The sequence below is a fragment of the Coregonus clupeaformis genome, chromosome 8 (genome assembly GCF_020615455.1).
Source record: "Coregonus clupeaformis isolate EN_2021a chromosome 8, ASM2061545v1, whole genome shotgun sequence".
Lineage (NCBI taxonomy): Eukaryota > Metazoa > Chordata > Actinopteri > Salmoniformes > Salmonidae > Coregonus > Coregonus clupeaformis.
The window spans coordinates 30247436-30272164 of NC_059199.1; the positions used below are offsets into that span (position 1 = coordinate 30247436).

Below are 24729 nucleotides of genomic sequence, written 5' to 3' on the forward strand. Positions count from 1 at the left end.
AGGTCATGGCCAATCCACACCACCATCAAAGGCCTACAGAGCTTCCTGGGCTTCGCCAATTTCTACCGGCGTTTCATCAGGTCCTTCAGCTCCATAGCTGCCCCGCTCACCTCTCTCCTTAAGGGTGGGCCTCAGAAGCTGGCCTGGAACCCTGAGGCTGATGCTGCCTTCAAGAGGCTGAAGGAGAGGTTTACCACAGCGCCCATCCTAAAACACCCAGATCCATCTCGTCCTTTCATCCTGGAGGTGGACGCATCGGAGGAGGGCGTGGGTGCGGTCCTCTCCCAATGACACGGTAAGCCAGAGAAAATTTATCCCTGTGCCTTTTTCTCTAAAAAGCTTACCCCCGCAGAGAGTAACTATGAAGTTGGGGACAGGGAGCTGTTGGCGGTGGTCTGGAGGAATGGAGACACTGGCTGGAGGGCGCAGTCCATCCATTCCGGATTCTTACTGACACCGGAATTTGGAGCACATACGGGCAGCGAAACGTATAAACTTTCGTCAAGCAGGGTGGGCCCAATTTCTTACTCGCTTTCAATTCATTCTGTCCTACCGCCCAGGATCCCAGAATGTGAAAGCCGACGCAATCTCCAGGATGCACCATACCGGAGAAAGGAAGGATCTGGGGGATCATGCCCTTGTCTTTCATCGTTGCACCTGTCGTTTGGGATGTGGATGAAGACATCCGCCTGGCGGCTCAGGAGGACCCAGAGCCTGCCAACGCCCCTCCGGGGCGCGTGTATGTACCCACCAGTGTCCATGACCGCCTGCTGATCTGGGAGCACACCACCCTTATGGCAGGGCACTCTGGTATTACGCGCACCCTGCATTCTCTAGCCCACCTTGGCTTCTGATGTCTCCCACTATGTCAACTCCTGTTCCGTATGTGCCCAAACGAAGACACCTCGGAATGCCCCGGCAGGCAAACTAGTTCCTCTCCCAGTTCCTCAGCGACCTTGGTCACACCTGTCCATAGACTTTGTCACCGACCTTCCACGTTCTGACGGCTTCACCACAGTCATGGTGGTCATAGATCGGTTATCCAAATCATGTCGTTTTTTTTGCCACTAACTCGTCTTCCTTCTCTTCTCCAGGTCGCTGAGGTCCTGTTCCAACAGGTCTTCCGGCATTAAGGTATTCCGGAGGACATCGTCTCGGCCACGGCCAGCCTCACTTCCGGGTATAGGCCTCAGTTGAATAGGCAGGTGGAGTGCATGAACCAGGAACTGGGGAGGTTTCTTCGTTGCCAATTGGCATGGCATGTGCATGAGAGGGTGTGGCCCTTCACCCAGCTTCACTGGCTTGAAACCCTAACACTGTGGACTGCAAATGTTTTCAAAATATTTAGCAAATATGGGCAGGCTATTTAACGAACTAGGCTATAACGGACTAACATTCAAATTGGATTTGATCACAACGCAATACCTAAACTACCGTAAATACACAACCTAAAGCAACCACATATTTAGCCATGGAGCATGTTCTGATTGGCCAGTGAGGAGCCAAGCCTCGACACACCCACAACTTGTTTATTCATCAAAACCCAGCCCTTTCGCGACACCGCCAGCTACTGCGGCCATAATTCCGGTTGTGAAAATAGCAAAAATATTTCTGACACACCCCAAAACCTATATAACACTACCTACCGCCAGCGCTAAGATTTACCATTGCGTTAGGTTTGTTAAAATAGAGCCCAGTGTCACGATCGTCGGATATAGAGGACCAAGGCGCAGCGTGGAAGGTGAACATACTTATTTATTAAATGATACACGAACAAAACAACAAATCGATACGTGACGTCCACAGGTGCAAAACACAAACCAACACAGAACAAGATCCCACAAACACTGTGGGAAAACCACCTGACTAAATATGGTTCCCAATCAGAGACAACCAGCAACAGCTGATACTCGTTGCCTCTGATTGAGAACCACTCTGGCCAACATAGACATACAAAAACTAGACTAGACACAACGAGCACAAAACATAAACTCTACACACCCTGGCTCAACTTAAAAGAGTCCCTAGAGCCAGGGTGTGACACCCAGACTGTATCTTGGTTGTGGGTTCATGGTCTGTTACAAACGAGAGACATAATATAAAAGTATTTGCATTCATCATTTACATAATGTATTGGTGGCAGAAGGAAATCCTGATGAACCGGACCTACAGGATTAAGAGGGATGTTTACAACTACTACTGCCACCATAGTAGACTGGGCGAGGTGTCGGTGACAACCTGATTCATGAGTCAACTGCTGAGGCACAGCCCAAACTAGTAGCAGCCTTTGCAGCTTCATTGGGATCTAATATCACTGTTTGCCAAGGGGAAAACAGTAACTTCTTGTTCAAGTAAAACATGTCTGTGTAATACAAACTTAAATATATCTCTATTTAAATTATTTCCCCCTCTTTTACAAAACACTGAATTACAACAGCATTTAGTGATAACATTATATTTCATAATTGATGTGATCTTATGGAGACATATACTTAGTGTACAAAACATTAGGAACACCTGCTCTTTCCATGACAGAGACTGACCAGGTGAATCCAGGTGAAAGCTATGATCCCTTATTGATGTCACCTGTGTAGATGAAGGGGAGGAGACAGGTTAAAGAGGGATTCTTAAGCCTTGAGACAACTTAGAAGTGGATTGTGTATGTGTGGCATTCAGAGAGTGAATGGGCAAGACAAAATATTGAACTGCCTTTGAACGGGGAATGGTAGTAGGTGCACCGGTTTGTGTGTCAAGAACTGCAACGCTGCTGGGTTTTTCACGCTCAACAGTTTTCCGTGTGTATCAAGAATGGTCCACCTCCCAAAGGACATCTAGCCAACTTGACACAACTGTGGGAAGCATTGGAGTCAACATGGGCCAACATCCCTGTGGAACGCTTTCGACACCTTGTAGAATCCATGCCCAGATGAATGGAGGCTGTTCTGAGGTAAAAAGGGGGTGCAACTCAATATTAGGAAGGTGGCTGGCAGGCTCTTACCTGGTATGCCTGAGTTCAAAGGTTGGAGCAGAAAAACAACAAGACTAAACACTGTGAGGGAGTTCTTATTTTAATAATGTCCAGATTTCTCTTGTTAGCAAAAGAAAGTTAAATGTCATTTTGCATACGCTCTTATCCAGCGCAACTTATAGTAGTGAGTGCATACATTTTCGTACTGGTCCCCCCATGTGACTCGAACCCACAACCCTGGCTTTGCAAGCACCATGCTCTACCAACTGAGCTACACAGGACCCTGTCCCTCATTGTTGAGATGCTCTATGCCATCAGAACTTTTCATTGACCCTAAAAGGTATTTACTACAAATAGATTTTATGATGACTATGATGTTCATTTAAATTAAGTACGAGTTTTGGTTTAACTTTGTTTTATACATTAAGCCTACATTGCTGTTAGTGTCACTCAAAAATCTACAAATTGTTGAATGATTTCCTATCAAATGATTTGTTTCATGGTTTCCAAAAGAGACTCCTAATTGTACAAGTTTGGGATCAGGTCTGCATGACTTATTGATTTTGGGAAAGTGTTGCAATAACATTGACCAAGAAATAATAACTACACTATGTAAGCCACAGAGCCACATCTTTGGTCACATCTCTGTGACTCATACCTTCCTGTGAGGCATCAATGACCACATCATTTCCTCTCTCATAGATTAAACAGAACCAGTGTGGTAGTTTGGTCACCTATTCTATGCGGAACTGAAAGTTGTTTGAGGATTCAAACAGGCAACATAATGTTTTTTGATCAAGCAACAATGCACAACAGGATGTGTATCATCAGAGGTGTTTGTATGTGACCATTTTGGCACACACTCAAGATATCATTTTTTAAAGTCCATTGATCTTTGACCAGGTAGTGTTTTGTAAACCATAACATTAGCCTACTGTAATGATGCATCTGATTATAACATTTGGGAATGAATATTCATATGCAATGTACCTTATTATTCATGCAGAAACCAGTGATAAGTGTTGAAAACCTTTCTGTCCTTACTGGAAGTAATTGCTAATGTGCTGTGTGTGTGGTTTGTGACAGGGTGTGGGTTACATGGAATGTGATCCATTCAGGGTAGGAAGTTTACCGTATTGGCCTCACCTCAGGTATCACATGACCAGACACAGGTCGGGTGCATGATGGGATAGGGCGATCTGTCTGTCTGACATATCACGTCACCTCTGTCCTGCCTCACCTGGAGGCGTTGGGGTTGAGTAATGCCCCCCTAGCTTTGTCCCACTGTGACTGAAACGCCATGCCCTGAATGGTGCTTAGCACACACACAGAGACTTACACTACAGACACTCAAATAGAAACTGAACTCACTCAGACAGAAACACAAAATACAGATAAATAGACACACGTGCACATACACAAAACAAAATGCATTAACACACACTTGCAAACATGAACAGTCATGTCTGTGTACAGTACATAGGAATAAGTAAGAAATTCATAGGAAAAATGTAAGGGTGTGCCTTTCAGCCTGGGCGTCACAATGACTGTAGTGCCACCTGCTGGTCCTTAGGCCTCTTTATATTCCTCAAATGTTTGTGAGCAGATCTAATTATCCTCACTTTTTATCAGGGTTGTGGTTAATTACATTAAAATTTAAGTCAATTCAGAAAGTAAACCAAATTACAATTACAAATTTGTCTGACTGGAATTTAAATGAAACCCTGTTTCTACAAGATTTTTGAATGTTACTCCCTCTTTGTATTGGCACTACAGAACGAGTGGCGCATCTGTCGATCTATCCCTGCCCAATCATAACATACTTACCAAAAACAAACTCAGAATTCGATGCTGGTAGTTAGGTTTGCTAGGCCGTAGTCTTGCTTGGCCAGACTCACAGCACTGTGCTAGAAAATCAAGACTAGCTAGCAAGGCCCTAAAGTTGTGTAGCCTCATGGTTGGGGAGTAACTTATTACATGTAATCTGATTACCAAAAAACTGTAATCAGTAAAGTTACCAGCAAAAATATTGTAATCAGATTACAGATGCTTTTGAAAAACTAGATTACTTCTTGGATTACTTTTTAAATTGAAAAAAAGGTGTTTATGTTTGTTTCACCTGAGCGAGTCTGACCATAAGTGAGACCACTATGATGGCACACCAAATGCGTTTGATGGAACCTTTTTGTCTTCTAATGCCTCTTAAGAGGAAAGTAATCAAAAAGTAACTGAAAGTAATCTGATTACTTTACTGAGTTTGGATAATCCAAAAGTTACATTACTGATTAGAATTTTGGACAGGTAACTAGTAACTGCAACGAATTACATTTAGAACGTAACCTACCCAACCATGTGTAGCCTAATGGTAATTACTTTTTCCTGAGTCACAATAGTTCTCCTGCATTGTAGCAGTTACTTCAAAGCAGTAGTAGGACCACGCACATCCTGGCAGGCTTGTAATGGTTGATGACAGTAGCCAGAACACACTGTGACATTTCCCAATCCCTTCCCCACCCCCAAACACATACAGCATTCCTCAACATCCTAAAGTAAGCAGTCTCAGCATTCCCTTGAAAGGAGTCATCCACTTCCTATATCAATTAGGGAGCGAGGACGCATGGCTGACTCCCATATAGTGAATGAATCCAGGGGAGTATCAGATAGCATTCTGGGTTGGGAAGATTTACTGAAAGTGATGCAGTAACAGATACAGGAAAGGGAGTTACCCTTTTGACACTGTCTGACTCAATGTGACAAAGGAGCCTAGTAAGCCTTCACAATGTGAGTTAAAGGTACACACACACGCACACACTGTCACGGTTTCGGCCGAGGCTGCTCCTCCTCCTGGTTCGGGCAGGCTTCGGCGGTCGTCGTCCCCGGAGTACTAGCTGCCACCGATCTATGTTTCATGTTCGTTTGGTTTTGTCTGGATGTTGTACACCTGTGTCTTGTTAGTCCTCGTTAGTGTCCTATTTAGTTCTCGTTGTGTGTGCTTGTCGTTGTGTGTGATTGCGCTTCTGTTTCGTGTTTGGAGCTACATTTTCCCTCCAGTGTTTTGGAGAGGTTATTTTGCACATGTTTGTGCGCCGTTTGTTTTGTCGCCTGTGTGCGCCGTGTATTCGCCTTCGGGCTTATTGGGCTTCTGTCTTTTATATATCTTGCACTAAAGCCTTTGGACTGAGCCTCTGCGTCCTGCGCATGATTCATACACCACACCCACCTTCAGCATGCCTTGACAGAATCACACACCTTAATGGAATCAGCAGGATCGGCAGTGACGCCTGTGTCGCTCGAGGAGCATCTCCGTGGGCAAGAGGGCCAGATAAGACAACTGGAGACCGCTCTACAGGAGGTAATCAACACCTTGCACCGATGGGAGGCCAGCAGGGTACCCACACCTCCACCTACCCTGCCCACCCCATCGGTCGGTCCACCAGTCCCAGGTTCGGAACCCAGGGGGATTCGGCTCTCGCTCCCGAGGGCGTATGACGGAACAGCTGCCGGGTGTCAGGGTTCCTCCTGCAGGTGGAGCTTTACCTGGCCACTGTACACCCGGTGCCCTCGGGATACGAGAGCGTTTCCGCCCTCATCTCCTGTCTCACGGGCAAGGCGTTGGAGTGGGCTAACGCCGAGTGGAGGAAGATGGACGCCAACACCATCACCTACGCCGAGTTCTCCCGCCGCTTCAAGGCCGTGTTCGACCATCCACCTGAGGGCAAAGCGGCGGGGGGAGCGTCTAGTCCATTTGAGACAGGGAAGAGGAGCGCTCAGGTGTTCGCTCTAGAGTACCGGACTCTAGCGGCGGATGCAGGGTGGAGTGAACGGGCTCTCATCGACCATTTTCGATGTAGCCTACGAGAGGACGTTCAACGTGAGTTGGCCTGCAGGGATACCCATCTTACCTTCGACCAATTGGTCGATATGTCCATCCGTCTGGACACCCTGCTGGCCACCCGTGGACGTCCCGAGGGGAGTCCGTCCATTCCGCCCTCCGGCACCTCCGAGCCGAGCCCTATGGAGCTCGGGGGTGCCGGCGCTAGAGAACGGAGGAGGAGGAGCCCGAGGGGGCCTGTCTCCTGCACCAAGTGCGGTCGTGGAGGGCACACTGCGGCCAGGTGCTGGGGAGGGTTCTCCGGGGGAGAAGACAACAGGCCACGCACTGGGGGGCCTCCCAGGTGAGTAGACGTCCCACTTACCCAGAGCTTTCTGTTGCGCACTTTTGTATGCCTGTTTGTTTTCCACAGGTTGCACCTCATTCCCAGCATAAGGCGCTAGTAGATTCAGGCGCAGCTGGGAATTTTGTTGATCGGAAGTTTTGTTTTGAGTTAGGGATCCCTCTCCTACCTGTTGACAAACCTTTTCCCGTTCATGCCTTAGATAGCCGCCCGTTGGGGTCGGGGTTGATCAGGGAGATCACAGCGCCACTTCGGATGTGTGCGCAGGGGGTCATGAGGAGACTATACAGCTGTATCTGATCGACTCTCCTGCGTACCCAGTGGTGCTGGGGATTCCCTGGTTAAGCACCCATAACCCTGCTATTTACGTGGCAACAGAGGGCTCTCGATGGGTGGTCTGCTCAGTGCGAGGGGCGATGTCTGGGTGTTTCCGTGGGGGCGACTTCGGTGGAAAGTCCAAACCAAGTGCCCGCACTGCACATTCCGACTGAATATGGGGATTTAGCTCCGTGTTTAGCAAAACTAGGGCGACGCAGTTGCCTCCTCATAGACAGGGGGATTGTGCGATTGATCTCCAGGCAGGAGCAGCGCTCCCACGGAGCCATGTGTATCCTTTGTCTCAAGAGGAGAGAAAAAGCTATGGAGACTTACATGGCCGAATCTTTGAGACAGGGATACATTCGGCCCTCCACTTCTCCCGCCTCCTCGAGCTTCTTTTTTGTGAAAAAGAAAGATGGAGGGTTGCGGCCGTGCATTGATTACCGTGGTCTCAATCAGATTACTGTGAAATACAGTTATCCACTCCCTCTGATTGCGACCATGACGGAGTCATTGCATGGGCGCGGTTTTCACAAAACTGGATCTCAGGAGCGCGTATAACTTGGTGCGCATTAGGGAGGGTGACGAATGGAAGACAGCGTTTAGTACCACGTCAGGTCATTTCGAATATCTCGTCATGCCATATGGGTTGATGAATGCTCCATCAGTCTTCCAATCCTTCGTAGGTTACATTTTCCGGGATATGCAGGGACAAGGGGGTGGTCGTGTACATTGATGACATTCTGGTGTACTCGTCTACCCGAGCCGAGCATATAACCCTGGTGCGTCGTGTATTGAGGAGGCTGTTGGAGCACGACCTATATGTCAAGGCAGAGAAATGTCTGTTTTTCCAGGAGTCGGTCTCCTTTTTGGGTTATCGGTTGTCCGCGTCAGGGGGTGAGAATGGAGGTGGATCGTGTGTCCGCTGTGCGTAATTGGCAAACCCCAACTACTGTAAAAGAGGTGCAGCAGTTTTTGGGCTTTGCGAATTACTACTGGAGGTTTATCCGGGGTTTTGGACAGGTGGCAGCTCCCATCACGTCCCTTCTGAAGGGGGGTCCGGTGCGCCTGCAGTGGTCAGCCGATGCGGACAGGGCCTTTAGGAGACTGAAGGACCTGTTTACGTCGGCTCCGGTGCTGGCGCATCCGGATCCCGCATTACCCTTTCAGGTCGAGGTAGACGCGTCTGAGGCTGGTATAGGGGCCGTTCTCTCTCAACGGTCCGGCACGCCACCTAAACTCCGCCCCTGTGCTTTTTACTCAAAGAAGCTCAGCCCGGCGGAGCGTAACTATGACGTTGGGGACAGGGAGCTGTTAGCTGTAGTTCAAGCCCTTAAGGTGTGGAGGCATTGGCTTGAGGGGGCTCAACACCCTTTCCTCATTTTGACTGACCATCGGAACCTGGAGTACATCCGGGCAGCGAGGAGACTGAACCCTCGCCAGGCTCGATGGAGTATGTTTCTCACCAGGTTCGTATTTAAAATCACGTACATCCCTGGGTCCCAGAATGGTAAGGCGGATGCGCTGTCCCGGCGGTATGACACGGAGGAGAGGTCCGTTGAGCCCACTCCCATACTACCGGAGTCTTGCCTTGTGGCACCGGTGGTGTGGGAGGTCGATGCCGAAATCGAGCGAGCGTTGCGTGCATCGACCCCCAGCCCTCCACAGTGTCCTGAGGGTCGGAAGTACGTTCCGCTCGAGATTCGGGATCGACTCATTTACTGGGCTCACACGTCACCCTCCTCTGGACATCCGGGTATCGGCCGGACGGTGCATTGCCTTAGCACTAAATACTGGTGGCCCACTTTGGCTAGGGATGTGAGGGTTTATGTCTCCTCCTGCTCGGTGTGTGCCCAGTGTAAGGCGCCCCGACATCTGCCCAGTGGTAAGTTACAACCCCTGCCCGTTCCACAACGACCATGGTCCCACCTCTCGGTGGATTTTGTGACAGACCTTCCCCTCTCTCAGGGGAATACCACCATCCTGGTCGTTGTGGACCGGTTCTCTAAGGCCTGTCGTCTTCTCCCTATGTCGGGTCTTCCTACTGCCCTACGGACCGCTGAGGCTCTATTTACCCACGTCTTCCGGCATTACGGGGTACCCGAGGATATAGTGTCTGATCGAGGCCCCCAGTTTACCTCTCGTGTTTGGAGAGCGTTCATGGAGCGTTTGGGGGTCTCGTTAGCCTTACCTCAGGGTACCACCCGGAGAGTAACGGGCAGGTAGAACGTGTCAACCAGGATGTGGGTAGGTTTCTGAGGTCGTATTGCCAGGACCGGCCGGAGGAGTGGGCACGGTACATTCCCTGGGCTGAGATGGCCCAGAACTCTCTCCGCCACTCCTCTACTAACCTAACCCCCTTCCAATGTGTGTTGGGTTACCAGCCGGTTCTGGCACCTTGGCAGCAGAGCCAGATCGAGGCCCCTGCGGTGGATGATTGGATGAGGCGCTCGGAAGAGACGTGGAACGCTGCCCACGTCCACCTGCAGCGAGCCGTCCTTCGTCACCAGGCGAGCGCCGATCTCCACCGCAGTGAGGGGCCGGTGTACGCACCCGGAGATCGAGTCTGGCTCTCTACCAGAAACCTACCCCTCCGCCTGCCCTGCCGGAAGCTGGGTCGGCGGTTTGTGGGGTCCTTTAAAGTCCTGAGAAGATTGAACGAGGTGTGTTATAGGTTACATCTACCTGTTGAGTATAAGAATATTAACCCCTCGTTCCATGTGTCTCTTCTCAGGCCGGTGGTAGCTGGTCCACTCCAGGACAATGAGATAGGGGAGACTCCTCCGCCCCCACTGGACATCGAGGGGGCTCCGGCGTACACCGTTCGGTCCATCTTGGACTCTAGACGCCGGATGGGGGGTCTCCAGTATCTCGTGGAGTGGGAGGGGTACGGCCCGGAGGAGCGGTGCTGGGTGCCGCGGAGGGACATCCTAGACCCATCTCTCATGTCGGAGTTCCACCGGGACCATCCCGCGCGCCCTGCTCCGCGTCCTCCTGGTCATCCCCGGGGTCGGCGCACGGCTGGAGCCGCGCGTCAAGGGGGGGGGGTACTGTCACGGTTTCGGCCGAGGCTGCTCCTCCTCCTGGTTCGGGCAGGCTTCGGCGGTCGTCGTCCCAGGAGTACTAGCTGCCACCGATCTATGTTTCATGTTCGTTTGGTTTTGTCTGGATGTTGTACACCTGTGTCTTGTTAGTCCTCGTTAGTGTCCTATTTAGTTCTCGTTGTGTGTGCTTGTCGTTGTGTGTGATTGCGCTTCTGTATCGTGTTTGGAGCTACATTTTCCCTCCAGTGTTTTGGAGAGGTTATTTTGCACATGTTTGTGCGCCGTTTGTTTTGTCGCCTGTGTGCGCCGTGTATTCACCTTCGGGCTTATTGGGCTTCTGTCTTTTATATATCTTGCACTAAAGCCTTTGGACTGAGCCTCTGCGTCCTGCGCATGATTCATACACCACACCCACCTTCAGCACGCCTTGACACACACGCGCACACACACACACAAAGGGCACCTAAGGACAGGATATGGAACTACGTAGTAGTTGATAGGATGTTGTGATGTGGGTCAGTGAGAAGCTTTATGTGATCTGAAAGTCGTATTGTGTTGTCTCTTAATCATCATGGTTAAACACTGTGTTCCCTTGATGACCTAACTATTAGTGACAATGAAATAAGCATTTCACTTTCACTGGATTTCACAAGTTATTAGTGGGCGGCAGGTAGCTTAGTGGGTAAAAGCGTAGTGGGTAAGAGCGTTGTGCCAGTAACCGAAAGGTCGCTGGTTCTAATCCCCGAGCCGACTAGGTGAAAAATCTGTCGATGTGCCCTTGAGCAAGGCACTTAACCCTAATTGCTCCTGTAAGTCGCTCTGGATAAGAGCGTCTGCTAAATGACTAAAAATAAATAAATAAATAAATAATTAGAGTTCATGTTGCGTTATGGATCAATAACACAATGAAAACAGGAATGTTTTAAGTGGAAAATCATCAGATTACTTAATTCTGAAAGCCCCATTCATGATTTATCAATGTCGTTTTTGTATACAACTCCCATATCCACACTAGTCAGTCACCCAAAAGTCAATATGGCCTAACTGTACACACCTTTCCGTTCACATACAATAAGTGCAGCAGCAGTACTAGCAGTACAATGTTTATAGCCTACTGTACAGTACACACTATACATGCAAGCATTTTAAAGGCTTGTGGGGCACTCTAATGGCTGATCAAAGGAAAATAACCCCAGAAATGTATAGCAGAGACAGAAGAGGAAGCGAGACATCTCACTCCTTTATTTTTTCTGGTTCATATAAAGACAATGAACGAAGCAGACCAGACCCAGCTGCTAATGCATCGATGCCTATGGGAGAGGCACCCCGTTAAGCAGACCGGAACGTACCTTTTTGTTAATGGAAAAAGGCCTGAGTGGGATATCTTCATTTATCCACCATCTTTTTGTATAGTAGCCTACATGCACTCTAATGGCTGAACATAATCTACATTGATTGCACTGTCTCTAAATGATTAAATACCCCACAAAACAGTCACAAAAAACACAACATGAAACATGCATATGCTAATCCTATATTCTACTTATAAATAGTTAATTAATGGCATATTAATTAGAAAAGTTTGCCTATTATAAGTTGTTCAATTCACATAGGTAGCCCAAACCCATAAAATAATTTCCAGACTTTTGATATAATAAATGGACCCATTTTTTACATTTTGTAAAAAAATATATTCTCAGAATTGTCATTCAGAACGGGAAGTGACGACAAGTGTTTTTCTTCTATCACACACAGTTGCAAAAACTGCCTACGCGTGCCAATGCGAAAGTTCCATATTGGTCCAACAAACTGGCACAGGCCCTACCCACTGGGCAAACACTGGTTGACAACGTTGTTTCCACGTCATTTCAATGAAATAACGTGGAATATACAGTTGAAGTCGGAAGTTTACATACACCTTAGCCAAATACATTTAAACTCAGTTTTTCACAATTCCTGACATTTAATCCTAGTAAAAATTCCCTGTCTTCGGTCAGTTAGGATCACCACTTTATTTTAAGAATGTGAAATGTCAGAATAATAGTAGAGAGAATGATTTATTTCAGCTTTTATTTCTTTCCTCACATTCCCAGTGAGTCAGAAGTTTACATACACTCAATTAGTATTTGGTAGCATTGCATTTAAATTGTTTAACTTGGGTCAAACATTTCGGGTAGCCTTCCACAAGCTTCCCACAATAAGTTGGGAGTAACTGAGTCAGGTTTGTAGTCCTCCTTGCTCACACATGCTTTTTCACTGTGGTCCTCTGTAGCTCAGCTGGTAGAGCACGGCGCTTGTAACGCCAAGGTAGTGGGTTCGATCCCCGGGACCACCCATACACAAAAAATGTATGCACGCATGACTGTAAGTCGCTTTGGATAAAAGCGTCTGCTAAATGGCATATTATTATTATTATTATTCACTTCTGCCCACATATTTTCTATAGGATTGAGGTCAGGGCTTTGTGATGGCCACTCCAATACCTTGACTTTGTTGTCCTTAAGCCATTTTGCCACAACTTTGGAAGTATGCTTGGGGTCATTGTCCATTTGGAAGACCCATTTGCGACCAAGCTTTAACTTCCTGACTGATGTCTTGAGATGTTGCTTCAATATATCCACATCATTTTCCTTCCTCTTGATGCCATCTATTTTGTGAAGTGCACCAGTCCCTCCTGCAGCAAAGCACCCTCACAGCATAATGCTGCCACCCCCGTGCTTCACGGTTGGGATGGTGTTCTTCGGCTTGCAAGTCACCCCCTTTTTCCTCCAAACATAACGATGGTCATTATGGCCAAACAGTTCTATTTTTGTTTAATCAGACCAGAGGACATTTCTCCAAAAAGTACGATCTTTGTCCCCATGTGCAGTTGCAAACCGTAGTCTGGCTTTTTTATGGCGGTTTTGGAGCAGTGGCTTCTTCCTTGCTGAGCGGCCTTTCAGGTTATGTCGATATAGGACTTGTTTTACTGTGGATATTGATACCTTTGTCCCTGTTTCCTCCAGCATCTTCACAAGGTCCTTTGCTGTTGTTCTGGGATTGATTTTCACTTTTCGCACCAAAGTACGTTCATCTCTAGGAGACCGAACGCGGTTCCTTCCTGAACGGTATGACGGCTGCGTCGTCCCATGGTGTTTATACTTGCGTACTATTGTTTGTAAAGATCAACGTGGTACCTTCAGGCGTTTGTAAATTGCTCCCAAGGATGAACCAGACTTGTGGAGGTCTACAATTATTTTTCTGAGGTCTTGCCTAATTTCTTTAGATTTTCCCATGATGTCAAGCAAAGAGGCACTGAGTTTGAAGGTAGGCTTTGAAATACATCCACAGGTACACAATTTTCCAAGCTGTTTAAAGGCACAGTCAACTTACACAAATGACTTGTGTCATGCACAAAGTAGATGTCCTAACTGACTTGCCAAAACTATAGTTTGTTAACAAGATATTTGTGGAGTGGGTGAAAAACGAGTTTTAATGACTCCAACCTAAGTGTATGTAAACTTCCGACTTCAACTGTACGTTGAATTGATGCCTATGCCTAGTGTGTAACCTCTTCACTCCTTGGTCTCCCGGAGCAAAAAGCCTAGCCCAGGTCCATGAATTTGTTGAACAGTTTAATCAGAAACGTCATTTTTCTTCTTGTTCAACGTCCAAGCGTAAAGGCTTCCAAAACATGCAACCCACCTCTTGCTGAATTATTTTTACCTCACACATGAGTTGGGGTAGAGTTCAAGCTGCTGCATCAATTTCTTATTGACGAGGATCACAGCGGTCCAGCGCGAGAGCCGCGATGGTTGTTGATATGGGATCAACAGCATGCGAGGGGATCTATTCTAATCTTATCGACAACGATAGTCAATATTTTGAAGATGCAAACGTTCGCAGTCCAAAAGTACACACTGGTAAGAAGACAAACGTCTTTCCTATAAAAATGAGTTTATTTAGGGAAATTATACAAATGATCTCAAATGTTCAGGTAACGAAAGCAGACAGGGATTGGAAATCAACCTGCTCTCAGAGCATTTCATATTATTCTGTATGTAAATCCGAAACACTCCATTTAGTACGATATGTTGCATTTCGTATGTTTTGTATGAATTTGTGGATGTCATCATCCATTTCGTATATGTTACGAATTACAATTCGTACAATATGTTACGATTTTGCAAAACCTATTGACATTTATGGCATGTGGGACAAGAACACAGTTCAAATCTATGTGACCATCATTTGACAAAAACAATATTTGCATAATTTCCAGCAAAGAGAGCCTAATGACTGATTTACATTGTAAAGTTTGTGATATACTGGTTGAATCAACATTGTTTCCACGTCATTTCAACAACAAAAAATCAATGTGAGGAAGTTTAGTCAACGTGGAAAACTGATTGGATTTGAAAAAAGTCAAAGGGAATTTTGTTTTTAAAAAAAACTACAAAAAACGTTTAACCTAAATCCAATGACATGTTGACATTTTTTGTTGATTTCACATTGAATTCCCGTTAGTTGACAACTCAATCAAATGTAAATAAAAACTAGATGTTGAACTGACGTCTGTGCCCAGTGGGTTTGGTTAGGCAGTGTTCACTCCGGCATGAGGTGTATTGCGTTCACAATACAGTTATCTCAGGGTTGCCATATCTGTCTTTAATCATTGTCTTCCTGTCAGGTCAACTCAATAGAATATACTTTTAATTTATATTCAATATGCTTCCTCTCACGTATCTGACACCATAGCTAATTGTATAATACTACAGAACTGTCACAAGTTCTGAAGAACAATAGTTCTTTATCAAGAAGTGTCATTAGTTAAATAAAATCTTTCATCTAATGTGAAAAAATATATTTGCATGCTATGGCATTATGACTGACTCCTAATACTGTGAAGTGGAAATATTGTCAATTTCAAAATATGTCAGTCTGTTCCTCTGGGATGTTTTTAAGAGTAATCACATGATTATTCTTCTTTACATAACTTTTGTTCCCCTTTTAACGCTTGGCTCAATCAAATATCGAATCAACATTTTATTCAACAATTCTACAAGTACTGATTGATAGGATATAAACAGTATACCTAATAATTAGTAGCCATTAGCCTGTTTCCTTATCAAAAACCCACAGTAACAATTGTGTATTGCAATAATTTCGTTAAGGTTTATTTCAATGATTCCAAAATTTGAATCATTTTTTTCTTTGTGTATACCACATAAAAATGTAATTATTGAAAGATAATTTCATCACACCTCTCCAGTTTTGATTTCATATTTATTTTCTATACTTTTTATAACGATTCATGAAGTCTATCTAATTTTCTACTAAACACACATATATGGTTCTTTGTCTGCTGGATTAAATGTTGTTGACATTTTGAAAAGATTTCAGTGTAAGCATGTTGTGCATCCCCAGCTAGTAGGTTGTAGTATAGTATCTCACTGTGCCATCAAGTGTTTCTGTTGCACAAAAGCCCCCCAAAACCACATACAGGGCAATTAGCAGGGTGTCATGTACTTCTCTTTGCCCTCCATAACAGTGTCTGTTCCATCACTGAGAGCGGGCCCCAGACAGAGTGGCCCCGGGCCCTACAGGTTAGCCACGGCCTGCCTGGCTACACTGTGTGCTGTCCTGCTGCTGTGAGCACCCACTGTGAGTATATCCCCAGCAAACACACAACCACCACACAATGTTGTTTAAATGTTGCCTCCATAAACCACTTCCTGATTTACCCTAGTGTCCCAATGTGACACATCTAAATAGAGGGCTCTACTTCTGTTGTTTCCCCTCCGTTAGGTTACTTGTGTAATCTGACTTGTGTAACCAAATCTCACTTAGGGACCCCAAAAGGCTAGAGTCGGCCCTGCATCCCAATAAATGCCTTCCTGGAAGAAATGACTAATACAAAACTCTACTTGCACCCTGATAAAGTGTGAGAGGTCAAAAAGTGGTGTGGAGTCAGTGATTGTTGCCGTGCCGCTAACTCTTATCCTTAACAGATCTTGATGATTTCATACTCAGCACATATAAAAGACAATTAAAATACATTTGCTTGTTTTGTTCTATGGGGCTTCTTCCTATGACTTATGGCTGCCAAGCTCAACTAGCCTTATCAAAGGTACCTTGTCACCTCTGCCCTACACTCACCTTATTCTTTGTCTTTGCCTTCCCTTCTTTAAAGACATTGTTTTTCCTAGATGCTTTGGACTGAAGTCCCCTGCTTCTCGTCTTCCTCTCAGATAAGAATCTCTATCAGGGCTTGCGCAATGAGCATCAGGCTCCTCTGCCTCAGAACGAGTCTGATCCAGATGCAGAGACAGACCGTCAACGTGAAGGTCCTGACTGCAGCCCTGAGAAAACTGTAGACGGAGAAAGAAGACCTTGTGAAGGAGAGAGATGAGATTCTGGCCAGGTTGGCCAAATCAGATCAGCAGTGTGTGTTATGACATGATGCTGAAGTAAAACATGTATATCTAAATCCTTTTTATGTGTATGACAGAACCAGAGCCCACATCACCACTCACGTACGTCAACCCCATTGCCCCCCTTCAATGCCGGTAACCTGTCCTCGGGACTGGCTGGTGTTCAGCAGCAGCTGCTACATCTCCACCAGGAGGATGCGCTGGCACCACAGCCAGGCCTGGTGCAACGAGGCCACAGAGAGAGAGAGAGATTTGTGAAAAACACTTAAAACACTATTCTTTTGGCACCGAATGACCGATCTGCACGAAACTTGATATGTGGCATCTATGGACAAAGGTGTCTTAACACAATATTTTCCATACTAGTACCTAAATCAACATGGACCAATAAACATTCACGTAGGGGTGGTCCAATGCTTCCCACAGGTGACAACTCAAACAGGTGCGTCTGGCACCTACTACCATACCCCGTTCAAAGGCACTTCAATCTTTTGTCTTGCCCATTCATCCTCTGAATGGCACACATACACAATCCATGTCTCAATTGTCTCAAGGCTTAACAATCCTTCTTTAACCTGTCTCCTCCCCTTCACCTACACTGACGGAAGTGGATTTAACAGGTGACATCAATAAGTGATCATAGCTTTCACCTGGATTCACCAGGTCAGTCTATGACATTGAAAGAACATGGAAAGAGCAACATGTTGCGAGAACATTCATATTGACCACACGGTGGCGCTATAATGGGCAAATGTTAGAAATGTGGCTTATATGCTTGAAATTTGGCGCCTATGCTCAGAGATATGAGTCTAGCTAACTCACACGATATCTGAGACATCACTGGGCCGATTTTGACTAAACTTGGGTGAATGATGCGTCTTGCCATAGAGATCCGGCATTTACAGAATTACACTGATTGGCCCAAGGGGGGCGCTATATTAATCAACTCTATGTATGTTAGTCACACACAATATCCCAGACACCACAGGCCCGATTTGGATGACATTTGGGTGAATGATGCGTCTTGCCATAGAGATCCGTCATTTACAAATGATGCGCTGTATCATTCGTGGGGGACAAGATCTTTACTGTTGCCTTTTTTAAAAATCATGTACTATGTTATACTCCTCATCACTCACATCCCAATGTAATCATGTCTCCTGTTATAGACATTGTCACATCCCAATATAATCATGTCTCCTGTTATAGACATTGTCACATCCCAATGTAATCATGTCTCCTGTTATAGACATTGTCACATCCCAAAGTAATCATGTCTCTTGTTAAAGACATTGTTGCATCCCAATGTTATCAGGTCTCCTGTTATAGACATTGTCACATCCCAATATAATCATGTCTCCTGTTATAGACATTGTCACATCCCAAAGTAATCATGTCCCTTGTTAAAGACATTGTTGCATCCCAATGTTATCAGGTCTCCTGTTATAGACATTGTCACATCCCAATATAATCATGTCTCCTGTTATAGACATTGTCACATCCCAATATAATCATGTCTCCTGCTATAGACATTGTCACATCTCAATATAATCATGTCTCCTCCTATAGACGTTTCTGTGGGACCAGTTACCTCGGGACCACTGGAATACCTACTGGTTTGGAATCAGCGACGAGACAGCCGAGGCAGACTGGCTTTGGGTCGATGGAAATAAACTGGTGGGAGGGTACGTTTTTTGGCTTTGCTGGGCTACAACAAAAATCTGGGCGTGTTTCGTGGACGCAGATTGTCTACCCCACGACTATTGGATTCAATCAACACAAAATGATTGGCTTCAAATTATCCCTGGACTGTGGTGGTACATTTTTTAAAATATTGAATCGCAGACCATAGGTCTGACTAACCATGTAAACCAAGATTAGGTTAAATTCTTGTTTGATACACCAGAATTCAACTACACCTGGGATTGTTTAATCTGGGTCTGTGTCCCATAATGTAATGTGAGAACCTGCTTTCTCTTTTACAAATGAGTATATTCATTTCGTTTTTCAAATGTTTTGGTTTACTTGGTCCTATGTGTTCTCAGTTGGTACCTGTGATGTAAACAGGTTATGGTTCATTTGACTGTGTTTTTCATACCCCAAGCCAGGCGTGTGCTATACTGTAGGCCCTACCCATTTGTTTTTCCATCTTTAAACTTCTTCAGTTGAGCACCTGCCCATTTTGCATTGATGGACAGGATCAAGATGGATGACTGTCTTTTTGTATGCTGTAAATTTGACTTTTTAGTGTTATAGCGTTCTAACAAATTCATGTTTTGCCTTCTGCATGCTCTGAGTCATCCAGAAGATTACTAGAGAGTCTGTATACTGTTATAAGACTATCAACATGCGGCCTAAGGTTCACAGCCCCCCGCCATCACTACTTTCATTCAATATTAAATCTGCCATTTTAGTGGGTTTGTCAAACACTTGCAGCCCAACCCCCCCACCCCCACACCACCCAATATTGTCAATATTATATATTTGCATTCTCTCCTTTTTGGTTTATGTAACTTGCTTGCTCGTTAGGCCTAGTTTCCACATGTTGAATGCAAATGCGGCATTTGAGCTTCTATAGATTGAGAGATAATGTATCACTGCAAGCATAAACCTTGTCTTGTCAGAACTGCAGGACCAGTACTTTGGGATGGACAAACTGGTATTTATCAGAGTCAATGTGCCTATCATTGCAATCAACATATTTGCAAACTTATTTTTTGCCTTCTGCCTGTTCTGTCCTCTGCGAGGCAGAGAGCGACTCAAACAGCCTGTGAAGATACTACTGGGATCGTTAGTTTGCTGCACCACTGTTTTCCTGGTTTCTCTTATTGCAATGAAATACTTCCTCTTCACGGAATATCTGGAGCTCTCGCTTGCTGCTAATCTGATAGTGGGGTACACTTTCCCCACTAGTATGACAACCTCTGTTTGGCTGAATTTCTTCTACTACACTCAGATCGTCCCTTCCCAGCGAGCTCTCTTCACCTGGGTGAAGAGGAACATCAAACTCATCATTTACTGGGTCCTGTTTATCGACAGAGTCTTGTTTTTGTTTGATATTTCTCTTCATATTCCAGCAATAGTTGATTTACTCAACTATGTCTCTGGAAATGCTAATGGCACTTACACATCAATGAACTGTACTGCGTCTGCCTCTCCAAATGCCCTGTGTTACACTGAGATGGCACGTGTTGTTTTGAAAATAACCTACATCTTTTTTGGACTCTGTGTGGTAGTTGGGTCGAGCTGTGCCACTTTGCGCTACCTGTACAGACACATGAAGAGTATGAAAGAGAGCGGTAGCCCCTTCTCCTCTCCCCGTCTGCACAGTCAGATGAGGGTCACCATTACTGGGATCCTGCAGGGAATTCTCTACATAATTTGCTTTCTGTGGCTCATCTTTTATATCTTCAAAGACTTTTTCTCTACAGATTTTGACAATAATGGAAATATCTTCTACACAGTCATCTCTCTGTACATGTTTGGCACCACTGTAAACCTGGGTATTGGTCAGTCTGTTTTCCGAAAGAGGGCAGCTGATGTTTGGCTCAAAGCTCAACAGGCTGTAAGGTGGTCGAAGTTCTGTGGATGAAACAATCAATCAGGTGTATAACATTGAAACTTATGCATAGTTTTATTTAAACGTGTCATGCTGTGTTGAGTTATAGTGTACTCCAGTTATAGTTGAGTTATAGTCTATCCCAGGACTATATTGATACATAGATGTAATCAATGCTAATAATAATTTGGCTTCATAGACATGGCCTAAATTATTTAAGATTCAATAGTTTACCAACAAAGTTCTTGTTTTATAAACCAGAATTAAGCCTTCACATGGATTCATTTAAACTGGGTCTGTGAAACTGGCCCATAATGTAGTAGGCTATAATATTTAACAAATTAGTCATTATACTCAATTTATTTACTTTTTATTTATTTATTATGTGTTCCTTTTGTAGCTAATTTGGTAGAGAATGGCTCTTGCAGCGCTACGATAGTGGGTTTGATTCCTGGGACCACCTGTACGTAAAATGTATGCACGCATTACTGTTAGTCGCTTTGGATAGAAGTGTCTGCTAAATGGCATATATTATTATATTTATGTTTCTACATTATATTTTACATCTGTATCTGAGATGCAATTACATTTGACAGCGTTTGTTTTTCCATCCTTTAACATTTTTGGTGGACTGTAATAATAGATTTTATATAATTATAGATTATATATAATCTGTTTAGTACATAATATGAAGATTACTAAAATGGATAACTATACATGTTCTTGCTGTAAATTGACCTCTTCTCTACTACATGATTGTACTTTCGGTTACTCTGTAACAAATCTTTAACTTGTTAAAAGCAACTTGTGAAATGTGTGACTTTGCTTTGTGTACTCAATAAATAATCTAGAAAAGAAAATAACAAAAATGTGTACCCCAATGGATCTCCATGCAGGATAGGTAGGCTATTACAAACTACTGATCAGACCATAGAAATAATATTACTTTCTGTTTTACTCCTATGGGTACACTTAATATGGCCGCGGGTCCACCCATCAAGGGCATTGACTTGAATGGCAACAACCATTCTAGTCATTCTCTTTCTATGGGTCCATCTAACTACCGATAGCCCAGGTAAAGAGCCTGTGGCTCTGGATCCGTAGGTAACCGCCCCATTCCGCCCCCGTCCCGCACCCCCTGGATCCCCTGGAAAGATCCCTATCACGTTCCGTGCATGTGTTTCTTTACCTCTACTTTAAGCACACATTTTTGTGGTCACCCTCTCGTCACATTTCTCACTGTCCAATCGTGAATGATGATAATTCTTCAAGTTTTACCGGTGAAACGTCCATGCAGCATCTGCATCCCAACCATTTGATCCCAATCAGTTTCATGGGAATATGCATTTCGATCTTCTTAGTTATGTACAGTGTTGTTTCGAATGATGTACAGTCAGCGAATTCTAGAGCAGATAGTGTTAACAAACTGTAACGTACCTGTTTTGTATTATTATGTGATCTTGCAGACACTGATTCAGCTTTGATCTAACTTTATTAAACAAGCACCATTTGCCAGAGTAGCCTGTTCTCTATGGACCCGATTCAGACTTAGGAAATGTACTCCTTTCCTATACACGCCTTTCCTACCACTTCTCAGTAGTGGGTATTCAGATTTACCTTATGCAGGTGCATAATGGGCTTCGCAGGCGTGGTTCCCTTGTGCGTGCTGAATAAATGTAATTAAACCGCTGAAAACCCTCCCACTTGCTGGCCAGCAGATTTTCTCATGGAGTTTTCATTCAATAGGGCTTTCAGCACATTTATCTAAAGCCATCCATTTAAATTTGGTGTACCTTTTTTTAATTATAATTTTCTCAACAGACTCACTGGAATATATGGAGAGAATGGTTCAGAATATAGCGCGCAATGAAGAAAGCCATGTAAATACACGCATATTCATCTCCTTTTCAGCACCAATTGGTAGATTTAAAAATACTCCGATCTTGTATATTATTTAGGGATAGGAAATGATTTATGAATAATAAAAATACAGGTTTGGAGAGCCTTTACGCACGAAATATATTGGTGAATAAAGAATAGTGGTTTGATTCACCCTGAAAGTTGCCATGTTCAATTGTTTAATCTATGAAATATTGGAAGGTGAGAAAAGTGTACAATAGGGGTTGAACAGTAGTCCTATAAATCTACCCTAATATTCCTCACTAATCATGGAACTGTGATAACAACGGTCCAGTCGTCGTGAACCGTGCGCACAAATTACTGTCTGCATTCCATAATGATTAAAATAGGCTACATGTCCCAAATTACTGCACAACTTGTAATATGTTAGCCTAATATGATCCACTATTGCTAGCGATCCTCAGGAACAACCACACGAACATGACAAAGGAATGAAAGGTAAACTAACAATGGAATGGAATGATGCAAAATGTAAGGAAACGAACACTAAAGTGACAGTTATAAATGTAGGGGGATATAACTGACGGTGGCTACTGATAGTGGCTAATATTTAACCTGATACAAATTGTATAAAATACAGTGAAAAGTCCGGGAATATAATTAAAACATTCAACTCGGTAGGTTTGGCGGCATACTGTCATTTGCGCATGGCTACAGAAACCTATAGCTTGGGTCTCCAAATTTCATCCCTGCAGGTTATAAGGCCAGCATTTCATAAACGTCACTGTGGAAAAGGTGATATGCTTCAGTTTGCTGCCATATGACTGGTTTCACATTTGTCTCCAGCGATCATAAGGTAAAATAGATCTAAAACATTTGTCATTTATATTTACAATCCACTTATCCAAACGGCTTACTCATTTACCTAGCTCTTATCAACAGCTCAGCCTCTTATCCATTTGTCAATGACAGTGCATGGAGAATTCTGTTATTTATATCGAAAAAAAATAAAGTAGATGTTACACTTGCAACCGGAAGGTTGCTCGACCTTCATCGTTTCATTGCGCGTAAAGGTGGTGTAATTATAAGGGAATTAATTCAAGGCATTTCTTTGATCTCCACCCCAAAGGAATAGCGGGTGAATAGTTCAAGTTTTATTAGTCGTATGTACGAGATACACCTGGTATAAATCGTCCAATTAAATGCTTACTTGCAGGTTCCTTCTCGACAATGCAACAACAATAAGAAATAATAATAGATAGGAATACAAACATAAAGTAAATGGCAGTAGAGTAGAATAACAATTTTAGTATAAGTATAATTTATAGGCCAATATTTACACGTGTATTGGGGCAGGGGGATTGCATCAAAAGGGAATTATGTTTAACACAGTTACCAGTATGTTTTGGCATGCATACTTTGAAAGAGAACCTTTCCCCTTTAGCCCAGTTTCCCCTCCTCGTGGGGCCATAATCTCACTTGTTTTCTCCAGGATCTTCTTCCCTCCCTTGATGCCTGGTCGTCATCATATGATCTCTCTTCCTCTTTCTTAATGTGTTTTCTAATGGTTTTAGTGTTGCTTCAGATTACCTTCTTCCTCTTTCTTTGCTTTTATGCTTATCTCATTCTTCTGTTTTTTCTTGTTTTATATCCTTACTTTTTTATTAATATTAATTATTCTTTACATATTCCACTGTTTTGTCTATGCTTACTACTGCTGTAATTAAGACAGCAATAAGAGAGTGAAGAATATGGTTCATCATTGTGCATTGTGCACGGTACATGATGCATGTGTTTTTATCTAACCTTTATTGATACAGATTTGTCTCACTGAGATAAAAAAATATATTTTGCAAGAGAGACCTGTAGAGGCACTGTAGATAACTCAGTTCATTAGTGCACACCAATGGCCAACAGCTATTCTAATGAAACAATATATTATATATATATTGTTGTTACATTATGTACTGTACATTATACCAAGAGATGTTTGGTTGACTTTGTGGGTTTTTCTAAAGAAACAATTTTTCTCCCTGTGTAGCTTTTGGGAGGAGGGCGAGCCCAACAACCACATTGACGAAGACTGTGGCTACATCGTGAAGACGCGCAAACTGGAGCGCAAGGCGGTGACCAGCTGGTACGACGCCCTATGCACCATGTACTGACCCTTCATCTGTGAGATCGAGATGTAGTCCTCTGTTCCTGCTACTTAGAGATAAGCACTTACCAGGCTCATGTTGGATCCAGAATGACTTCCTCTTTGAGCTGGAATTGTGTCAATGTTCATAATAATAGACCAGTGATGACCAACCCTTCACCTGGGAATGCAGGGTTTTGCGCCAACCCTGCTCGAACATATCTGATTGAGCTAATGAAGGTTCGCATGAGCAGC

The 24729-nt window shown here is 44.3% G+C and overlaps 1 pseudogene; it reads left to right on the top strand.

Moving 5' to 3' along the window:
• The first annotated feature begins 16762 nt into the window (after positions 1 to 16762).
• On the top strand, positions 16763 to 24529 carry LOC121572495 (annotated as a pseudogene).
• The last annotated feature ends 200 nt before the right edge of the window (positions 24530 to 24729 follow it).